Here is an 11,381-nt window from a genome sequence, read left to right as displayed (position 1 = left end):
GCAGTTTTTTTTTTAAAATCACTATTGCTCTGTAATACAGCTTGGGGTCAGAGATGGTAATTTCCCCCAGAAGTTCTTTTATTGTTGACAATAGTTTTCACTATCCTGTTTTTTTTGTTTTGTTTTGTTTTGTTTGTTTTTGTTATTCCACATGAATTTGGAAATTGCTCTTTCTAACTCTGTGAAGAATTGAATTGGAATTTTGATGGGGATTGCATTGAATCTGTAAATTGCTTTTGGCAAGATGTCCATTTTTACTATATTAATCCTGCCAATCCATGAGCATGGGAAATCCTTTCATCTTCTGAGAACTTCGGTTTCTTTATTCAGAGACTTGAAGTTCTTGTCATACAGATCTTTCACTTGCTTGGTTAGAGTCACACCAAGGTATGTAATATTATTTGTGGCTATTATAAAGGGTGTCACTTCCCTAATTTCTTTCTCTGTTTATTCTTTGAGTAGAGGAAGGATACTGATTTATTTGAGTTAATTGAATGGTGTTCAGCCACTTTCCTGAACACCAGCACCCCACCACCACCAAGAAATGGAGAGGATAGTTTGTCCTATGTGGACATTTGCCTTGAGATCTTCCTGCTTCCACCTTCCCATGCTGGAATTACAAGCATGCATCAACATCCCCAGTTTTCATAAATATGTCTTCTGAGTGACTGAACAGACTAGGGTCTCCATGCTTACATGACAGACACTTTGCTGATGAACCCTTCTCTCTATCCAATAGCTTGCCTTCTCAACCTCCACATTATACAGACATCTCAGGATATTTGCACAATGGCCACAAAGCTAAGATGAAGCCATCTGAGATAGAAGTTCAGGGGTGATGTCCTCCGAATGAAACTCACAGCTAATAATTTTGCATCACTTGACAAAATATCTGAGATAAACAACTTATAAAGAGGAAAGTTCTCAGTCTGTGGTTACTTGTACTGTTGCTTTGAGCCTATAGTGCACAGTACAATCAAGACTGAAAAGCAGAGAAGGCCTGCTCACTGAAGCAGGAAAGCAAAGAGAGGGAGTTCCTAAGTCCCAGCATGCCCTAAAGACCTAATTTCCTCCAACTTGGTCATCATATCAATGGATTCATCATGTCTCTTTCTAGGGAGATAAGAGATAGCTCAAGGAGTCAAGCATACACAAATACAATCCTTGAGTATGGATCCCCAGCATTCACCTCCATCTAAAAATTGAGCAAGACAGTGTTTGTCTGTATCCCCATCACTGGTAGATGGAGCCAGATAGATCCAAGGGCTCATTAGATAGCCAGTCTAGACAGTGTGCAAGGTCTGTGTTTAGTGAGACCCTGTCTCAAAGCCTCCACAGTACATTACACAACCACATGAACACATGCATCCACGTGCATCTTTCTCTCTCTCTCTCTCTCTCTCTCTCTCTCTCTCTCTCTCTCTCTCTCACACACACACACACACACACACACACACACACACACACCATTTTCTATCACTCCCCACTTGCACTATGGAATGTGGACCAAGGCTTCAACATATGGGCCTTGGGAGGACATTGTATTGTAAGATCTAAACTGTAGCACATGACCCGACCCAGCTATGTGTGCATCAGCAATGGCTTTATTTTACTTCCCTGGCAGCACCCAGGCTGAGAACAATCAACAGTTCTCATAAAATTATCCTGCTTAGCTTAGGTTCTCCCTTCTAGCTCCTTAGGTAGGAAAATCACATTCAGTGTCAATTACAATAAAGAGAGATAAAGGTGATGCAGGCAACATAGAAGGAGAAGTCATTTTACATTTTTTTAAGAATTTGAATGTTAATATCTAATATTTTAGAAGTAGCTTAAATACCAGAAGATGTTTCCTGGAACATGGGATGGGACAAAGGACAAAGGACAAAGGAAAAGTCAGAGAAGCAGTGCAGGAATTTCCTTTTCAAAGAGCTTCTAGGAAAAAAAAAATCCCACCCTGGTCCAATCCGTTCTGGTTCTTTTTATTTTCTCTGGGTGGGGGAAACATATATATCCAAACCAAAACCCCAAACCAAATACATCTGGACAGTTTACAAAGTCCTCAGAGGCTGAGAGGGAGCCTTAACAAGCACTCGGCTTGACATATTTTTCTTCAGGCTAAGTTACTTCATTCAAGGTTTTAATGTTTAAATAAACTGCTGCCCAAATCAATAATCTACAAAATCAGTCACTTGGGGCAAGGTCTTCAATTCTGCTGCCCCATTTCAGGCTGATCTGGATGACGAACAAAGGCATTTTTATATCTCAGTCGGCTCTAAGCACTCCTGCAAGTGTAATGGTGAATTTTTTTTTGTAAGGAAAATACAACCAACCTATGAACATCAAGTCATAAATAAAACTTAGAAGAACCAAGGGGGTAGACCTGGTTGGCCTCAGTGACTCCGCAGGAGCCTCACTATCAGCCACTGTGTAGCACATTTAACCTCTGTGGACCCATTTCTTTAACATAAACAGAACAATAGAACCTTTGCTTTACGATGCCATTCTGTATTTGATAAAGGATTTGGGAATGTGACTTGATACTATTTGTCACTGATTTGCCAAAAAAAAAAATTTAAATCTGAAGGAAACAGGATTCTGGAGGCCTACCTTTATTCCAGCTAAAGTCTGTGTGAGCTGCCTCAGGATGGAGCACACAACCTCTGAAAATGCTACAGCCCCCTTCCTTCCTGATTCCACACCACAGAGAAGGGAATTCTCACAGTAGCATCCAGCCACCCCCAAATTGAAAACTGCTTTCCATCATGAAGCTAAATATATCCTTTTGGTTAAAAATCATTATTATAATATAAGCATTTCATGAAACTTACACTGCCATGGGAAAGATATAGTTTGAAAGACAAACAGGGGTTAAGGATCTAACTCATGGTAGAGTATATGCCAGTATGCACAAGGCACTGAGTTCAATCCCCAGCACCACCACAAAGATGAGAAAGCAAATGGATAGGCATTCAAAATGTCCCACCTAGCAAGATGTGCTGTTTTGTTCAAGGATGGGGCAGGCTCTCCAACAAGGTAATAAGGGAGCGATTCAGACAGAAGCAAAATCAAGTTCCAAAGGCTTAAGGAGGGGGCCGACCCTGCTGATAGTGGGGGAAATAAAGGAGAGCTATGGAGAGAGGAGAGAGGTAGAATCAGAAAGAGAAGTGAGCCTGCCCATCTACAAGATGTAAGCAGCAGTAAGACTTAGGGTATTGCTATGGGAACAACATTATGGTGCTGAGAAAAGGGGTGGCTTACTTATCTTTGTGAAGGGCACTCTGGTCCAGAAGAGACTTCTGGGGAGGAGGTGACTGTCATGTTTGGTACACTTGTTTATGTGCATATCCCCAGGAAAAGTCTATCATTCAACAGGGGTGAAGACCATAGGCGAACTCAGGTTTTGTTTCTCCAGAGGTATCCCCATCCTCCCTTCCATATTCTCTTCTTTCCATTCATCTCTCCTCCTAGTCATATGCTATTTGTAAGCGTTCATGGCCCCTTTCCACCCTTCATTAGGGCATCAGCCCAAACAAAGTGACAATTCCATCAAGGTCTGCTTGATCAACTAGTGAGTCATTAGACTTACTTATATGGATGTAAGGTTACCTACAGATCTGAAGTGAGATAGTCTGATGGTCCTTCCCAGTCAGTCCTTCCTTCTATGAAGAAATGCCAACTGACATGATCTTGCCAGTCCCTGGCAAGATTTTGCAAATGCTCTGGTGAAGCGGCAATGTGTGCTAAACTCAGAAGGCAGCATTTACCAGCATCTTGTGTTGTTCACAGCTGTATCGGCCACCACAAGAGTAACATAGATGGCCTCAATGGTCCTTTCTCTTGCAAAACTTAACATATTTAACTTCTGAGCCTTTTCTGTGTCAAACTGTTCCCAGTCCTTCCTATTTCTCACACTTGAGAGGAAACAGCTCACCCAGGGAGTCAGATGGAGACACCAAGGAGAGCCTGAGGTGACAGGAGGATGAGTCACAGTCAGAACATGTAGTTCCAACCATTGCCATTGCAGATACAGGAATGCCAGTGTCTCTCCCAGTGAAAGCAGACCTCAGTGGCAGGACCCTTGATCTGCTTCTGGATACAATGCACCTCACTAGAGAGAAAATGGAGTTCCCATACATAATTATCCTGCCATTAGTAGTCATCCCAGAGGCACAGCAGCCTTGCAACAAAATAGAATCTGAACATTTGGCATCCTCCCTAAGCTCACAGGCTACTTGAAGTCCACACCAGTAGAACAGAAATCCATGAAAAACTAACCTTGAAGAGAATTTTGAGAAGTTATACTTTTCCCCAGGAATTTCGAAACACAGCATACAGTGGCACTTGCAGTGTTAGGAAAGCGTAGAACTCCTTTTGGAAGGACATCAAGAGAAAGAAAGTACTAGAAGCAGGCAGAATATCTATGGCTCCCAAAAGAGGAAGCACACAGAAATCAGAGCCAATACCTCCTTGTGAACGTTGCTGCAAGGAAAATAATTCAGAAACTTTTCAGTTTATCCTGAGAGGTCGTTCTGTTCCTAAAGCGAAATCAGAGTCACAAAGAGGGATGGAAAGCCTGCTCAGAGGCTCGCGTGCCATAGCCAACTGCAAGCAGCACCCAAGGCATAAGATGCTGTATGCCAAAGAAACTCTGGGATCCATCTCTTTCCATAGCTGTGACACTTGAAGGCATTAGCAAGTAGAGCTAAGGCCAGGAGTGTTTCAGAAAGTTTATTGGTGGCCATATTGTAGTTGATATTTGGTGTCATCTTTGTTTTCTGCTACAGACTAGGTAAACTATAAACAGGAGACCTTAACCTGCTCACAGCTCTGGAGACTGGGAAGTCCAAGTGCTTGCTTCTAGAGAGGGCCTCAGAGATACCGTCTAATATGGCAGACAGGCAAGCTTGCACATGTGAAAAGGAAGGAAATGGTACTCTGCCTTCCATGAATTCTATCCAGGTAATGATAGCACTAATCATCTTGGACATCCCTCCTCTTTATTTTTTTCCTAAAGATTTATTTTATTTATGTGTGTGCATATGCACATGTATGTGCAGGTGCCCAAAGAAGCCAGAAAGGGTTGCTGTACTCCTTGGAGCAAGAGTTATAAGGATCTGTGAGCCACCTGATATGGGCCCTGGGATCAGCACTCCAGTTCGAGTGGAGTAGTGCCTACTTGGTGCTTTTTTGAATATATACTTCTTCTTCTTACAGGTATCAAAACTCATACTGAACAATGAGTTCTAGGTTGCAAGAGGATTCATTTTTTGCACCTGTCTTTTACATTTTCCCCCTACTAGTTCAATAAGCATGAATACACAAATTCTATTTTGTGCCTTCTTCACCCTAGAAAAAAGAAGTCTGAGTCTCTGGAAGAAGGGATGTGGAGGGTTCAGGTGTGGGTGGGGTTTAGAAGCAAACCCAAGCAATAAGGTAAGGGAGGCATGCCAGATTCCTAAGAAATGCAAACACAGGCCGGGACGTAACTCACTCAGTAGAATACTTTCTTAGCATGTATGCAGCCCCTTGAATACGCTTAGGCATGATGGTAAATGCCTTTCAGCCTATCACTCTGGGAGTAGAGGCAGGAGGATCAGAATTATAAGGTCAACCTTAGCCGCATAGCAGGTTTGAGGCTAGCCTAGTCTACCGAAGAGCCTGTTTCAATAAATAGAAATACAAAAGCATGGTTATACACTTAGCCTTCCTGAGAGCAAATATACATATGAATCTTTAATGCCCCTGAACCTTGGGTCATATCTGAAGATGCTCAACAACAAAATATGCCATCAAAACACACCCCCAGAAAGCTGCTACACCTGTGGCGCACAATGTTTCCTGCAGAGTGGAATCACGGAGGGAAGTTTACCTACTCGGATGCTCATTTTCATCCTCAAAATTATGTGATTCAACTAGACTGGGTGTGACTCAGCATTTGTTAATTTTAAAGCTCCCCCAGTTGAATCTACCCTGTAAAGAAGTTTGGAGACACCTTCCTGCTATGTGGAATAGACAGTCCAGAGGAACATGGCCAAGCAAATGAAAAACAGAGGTAAACACTGGAATACAACTGTCCTGAAGGGAAGAAATTCATGTGCCTCCATATTAAAGTGGCTCAGTGATGTTTAGATAAAATAGCTTAGGACAGACCCGGTCTCAGAAGTAGCCCTATAAATCATTGAAGTTCAAGGGCAGAGAACATACCCCAGGAGGAACAAGTCAGAGGAACATCCCCACACGAAGAAAACAAATTAAATTCCATTCCTTGTATGTGTGTTATACTTTGTGAGGTGCCTGGATTCAACTTCAGGGAGACAGGACTGAGAGAAAGGGCAATGGGTGCTTGTGTTCAGTGAATGAGGGGCTTCCATTCTGCAAGACAGACTTCTGATGATGTGCAATAGTGGTGAGTGCAGGGAACTGACCTAACTGAACATTTCAAGATAAATAATAACTAATAAATAATGAAATAAATAACTAATAAATAATGGAATAAATAACTAATAAATAATAAAAATATTTTTGTGTTACATGCATTATGCCCCATTTTAAATATAAATATAATGGAGAAGCTAAGAAACCCAAAGCTACTGTTGATTAGGGACCCAACCCTTAGACCTGCAGCTTCTCAAATGCGATTGTGTATGAAAAACTCAGGGGAAGCTTTGAAGAGCACCACAGCCCTACTGCTATGCCCAGATGAACTGATTTAATTGGCCTAGAGTGGAGCCCCCAAAAGTGTTTTTAAGTGGTTCCCCAGGTGATTCTAATGTGTAGCTATGGTTGCGAATTGCTGCACTAAAGCACAGTTAATTAAATAATTATCACTAATAACAATTATTGAAAGAAGATGAAAATGAAAATAATAATTTAATAACAATCTGGCTCTAAAATTCCATATTGTATTTACATATGTACTGTATTGTGTATTATTGTATTTCTCCACAAAATGAAAAACAATTAAGTTAGTGTGTTATTGAACATCCCATATAGCTCTGTCTGGGAGGTTTTTTGGAACCCCAGAGAACAATCCTAGGAGCATGGATAGCCTTGTCATTCAGTGGCGGGATTCCCATATGTGAGATCCTGGGTGAGGTTCAGAGACCGGTTGAATTAGAGAACAGAGCTCTTCTGAGGTCAATTGCGTGTCCACTTGTAATAAGTTGTAATAGATGTGTAATGGAAGTTAATGTCTCATTGCTGTCACCATGTGTCCTCATTAGTTTGGAGTTTTTGTTTGTTTGTTTGTTTGTCCTTCAACTTGACATATACTAGTATCGCCTGGGAAGAGGGAACCCCAACAAAGAAATGACTCACAGACCTTCCTACAGGCTAATCTAATGGAGGCATTATCTTGATTCATAATTTATGTAGGAGGGTCTAGCCCACTATGAGAGGTGCAAGAGTTTCTGGATATTATAGAAGAAGAAAAGCACCCAAGCAGACCAAGTAAGCAGCATCCCCCATGCCCTCCACTGAAGTTCCTGCCTCCAGGTTCCTTGCATGACTTTCTTCTACAATGGACTCTAATCTCTAAGATGTAATAAACCTTTGCCTCTCCAAGTAGCTTTTGGTCAGTGTTTTATCACAGCAACAGAAAGAGCAAACCAGGACACCATGTAAAGCAAATCCATAAGAACACAGATATGTCACTAGGGGCTTATGATTTTTTATTATTTTAAACAAAGTTATATTTGTTTGTGTGGTAAGGAGGGGTAATGTGTGGGGAGCCAGTTTTTTCATTCCAGCATGTGGGTCCTGGGGATCAAACTCAGGTCACCAGGTTTGACTGCAGGCCATTAAAATTCAAAACTTTCTTCTTAAAAATGGCTTGAGTTAGACGCTTTTGACCACTATGGCTATTGATCATGTTTAAGGCAGGCAAGGCAAAGCTGTGATGTTTTGCAGGTGAGAAGTACTAAATGCAGTTTTGAATCAAGACACCATTCCTTGTAAATTGAAGAGCACATGGGTATGCTCCTCATACCCACAAGTAAATAAAGTTATAAGTACATGGGCCAGTTATGTTATGAAATGAAGTTAAAGCCAAATGGGTATGGAACCTAAATGTTTACTTTATAATTCAAAACATTAAATAGTCTTGAGGTCAGAATACAGCAGAAAATTAGATGTTGTGATTTTTTTCTTTATTTGCCACTGTCCTTTCATGGTATATTTAGAAAAAAGTTACAATTATGTGTATATGCCTGTGTGTGTGCATATGCACATAAGTATAGTGCCCACAGAGGATAGAAGAGGGCAACAGATCCTCTGGAGCTGGAATTACAAATCAGTGTAAGCCACCTAATATGGGTGCTGGGAATAGAACTCGGATCCTCTGGAGGTATAGCCAGTGATCTTAACTGTTGAGCCAGCTCTCCAGCACAGTTTCTATCACTCCTAAGTCTTTTGAAGGCAACAGCTATGTTTTATTTGTTGTGTATTCAACAGGGTCACCCTATCAAAAATTCACCCCAATTTATAAATGTTGGCTAAGTGAACAAATTGGCACAATCCAGGTACCCTCATAAAGTTACATGATTCATTGACATGGCACCCTCTTTCCTCCTGTACAACATGAGGTGTCATGCCTCTCCCACTTCTATACTGTGACTATATATATATGTATATGCATATATACATATATATGTATATATATGCATGTGTGTATGTATATGTATTTGTTTGTGTGTGTATATTTGTATATGTATGCATATGCATATACATATGCATATACATATACATATACATATACATATACATATACATACCTTTCTGAAAATGCAAGTTAACTACATCATGCTTCAGAATTAGTGTTAAGCTTATGGGATGTACAGGCATAAAGGATCTCCCACATGAAGTACTTTATACCAAGAAACTACTTATTCATTCAAAATGCTATAAGACCTATATTCATCAAAAATATAAGCTAGTGTCGCTGGAGGAATATTTACATCAGATGAGATTGCTTCCTGATATCTCTTTTCAGCCTCCTCTCTTGCACAGGAGCACACTCTTGAAATGATAGGTTGGGCTGTAAGTTCTCAGAGGTCACCAGCACCAGTGGAGCAAAGTGGTGCTGACCACACTGATTAAATAAAGATCCCCCTTCTGCAATCTAGCACTGGGCCATTACAATGTTGTTCTTGCTCTTCAAATTTCCCTGGTGGTTTGAAAAGCATGTTTTCTATTCTTTTTCTTTCTTTTTTCCACTGTTTTGAGATAGTGTCTCAGTAGTCCAGATATCCTCAAATTCTCAAATTTGATATATAAATGAAATTGACCTCGAACTTCTGATCCTTCTGCCTCTACCTCTCAAATGCTAAAGTTACAGATATCAATCACTACACATAGCTTGAAAAGGATACTTTGTGTGTGATACACACACATGACCCCCATGTGCACACATGTGCACACACACACACATACACACACACACCTACACACACACACACACACACACACACACACACACACACGGCAGTCAGGACAACCTCAGTTCCAGTCCTCAGGCACTTTCCACCTTTTGTTTGACTCAGGGTCTCTCATTGGCCTGAAACCGGTCTAGCTAGCTGACCCTGCGACATCCAAGGATCTGCTTGTTTCCATCTCCCATCTCCTCATCACTGGGATTGTAAGCATGTGCTACTCTGCCCAGCTTTTTAATGTGAGTTCTAGGGGTCTGAACTCAGGTCCTTTATACTTGTGAGGCTAATACTTTGCCAACTGCACCATCTTACCATCTCCCCAAAGAATGTTTTAACTATATGGCCCAGACTTAAGTCAAGTTCCTATGGCTATAAGACACAGTCATGACTGATACCATCTACCCTGCTACCACTCCTCCAGGACCACTACCCACAGGATGCCATGGATGTGTACTAGCATCTACACTAGCAACTGTCTGATCACTGTATCCATCCCCCCTCCCACCCTCCCTGTTCCATGTGCCTCCAAATTAAATTAAACAAAAGGAAAAAATATCATCCTAACAAGGTCTTATTTAATGTCCCAGACTGCCTCTGATCCATATTGATCAAGCTCCAATTTGAAGCTGGAGCCTGTAGTTTTAATTAAGATCAATATGAAGTCTTCATTCCTCTCTCTCTCTTTCTCTCTCCATCTCTCTCTCTCTCTCTCTCTCTCTCTCTCTCTCTCTCTCTCTCTCTCTCTTTCTCTCTCTCTCTCTCTCAGCTAAAAAGGATATACAAATAAGAAAGCCTGATCATTTTAAAATAAAAATCAAGCTCCCTTTAAAGCTTATCATATCAGAAAGTGTTTATGCTTCTGATAGTTTTAATCATTACTAAAGGAGGAGAAAGGACATTTTTAAGTAAAGCAAAGGGAAAAAACAAAACAAACAAATAACTCAAAACTAAGATGTGCCCACAGCCTTTATTGATTCAATTGTGATCGAAAGATTCAACTTTTGAACTTCTGTTGTCTGCTTTGTTTTGGTTTCTGACTTAATAAATTTCTAAACACACCCTCCATGATGGGAGAACATGACTTTTAAATAAATTAAGCTGACAAATGCTTCTTATATACCCAGCATTGTTCAGAGAGGCAGAGCAGAGACAAAAGGAGCTAATACCATAGCCTCCAGTGTCCATACAGTCCAGGGTGTGAAATGGAAATGCACACATATATACTTGTGGCATAAAACATGATAAGATCACACTAAAATTCTGAATAAGTTGGGCATGGTGGGTGATGTCTGTAATCCCTGGACTGGTGGGCAGAGGGAAAATGATGCAGGAGGAGTGTGAGTTCAAATCCAGCCTAATCTACATAGCAAGACCATGACTCAAAATGGGTCAAGGGAGTATAAATGTGAGCCAAATAAAGACCTCAAAAAGATGATTTTGGAATGGTTTACATTTAATGATGAGATGTGAAGAGGGTGTCTACCACTTACTATTTCCTTAAGAAACTTTGCACTGTGTGTGTGCACACACCCCCTCTCTCTTTCTCTCCCTCACACACTCTCTGTCTGCCTGTCTGTCTGTCTCTGTCTCTCTCTCTCCCTCTCTCTCTCTCTCTATGTGTGTGTCTGTGTGTCTCTGTGTATGTCTGTCTCTCTATGTATGTCATCTGTTTCCATGTGTAAGTGTGTACTTCCTCATCTGTTTACATTGTAGAGTTCTGTTTAGTTCTTGCCTCACATGCATGAAGCCCCGATTTTATCAGATATGACTGATGCACATCCAGCACTTGGGAGGGAGAGGCAGTAACACCTGAAATTCAAAGTCAGCTTAGGCTTTGGAGTGAGTTCAATGGCAGCCTGAGTAACAAGTGTCCAGAAGACCCTTCCTCAGTAAGTTAATAAATAAATGCCCATGCAAATAAATTAAAGGAGAGAGAGAGAGAGAGAGAGAGAG

General features: G+C 41.0%; 1 non-coding gene across 1 annotated transcript; it reads right to left on the bottom strand.

Annotated features, from left to right (window-relative positions):
* Positions 1 to 5,197: 5,197 nt before the first annotated feature.
* Positions 5,198 to 5,327, bottom strand: LOC116074144. The gene has a single exon (XR_004112103.1). It is a non-coding gene; the product is annotated as a small nucleolar RNA SNORA40 (small nucleolar RNA).
* Positions 5,328 to 11,381: the final 6,054 nt, after the last annotated feature.

The sequence above is a fragment of the Mastomys coucha genome, unplaced genomic scaffold (genome assembly GCF_008632895.1).
Source record: "Mastomys coucha isolate ucsf_1 unplaced genomic scaffold, UCSF_Mcou_1 pScaffold23, whole genome shotgun sequence".
NCBI classification, from domain to species: Eukaryota; Metazoa; Chordata; class Mammalia; order Rodentia; family Muridae; genus Mastomys; species Mastomys coucha.
Note: the sequence above shows the minus strand (reverse complement) of the source record. Positions and strands in the feature narration are given on the sequence as shown.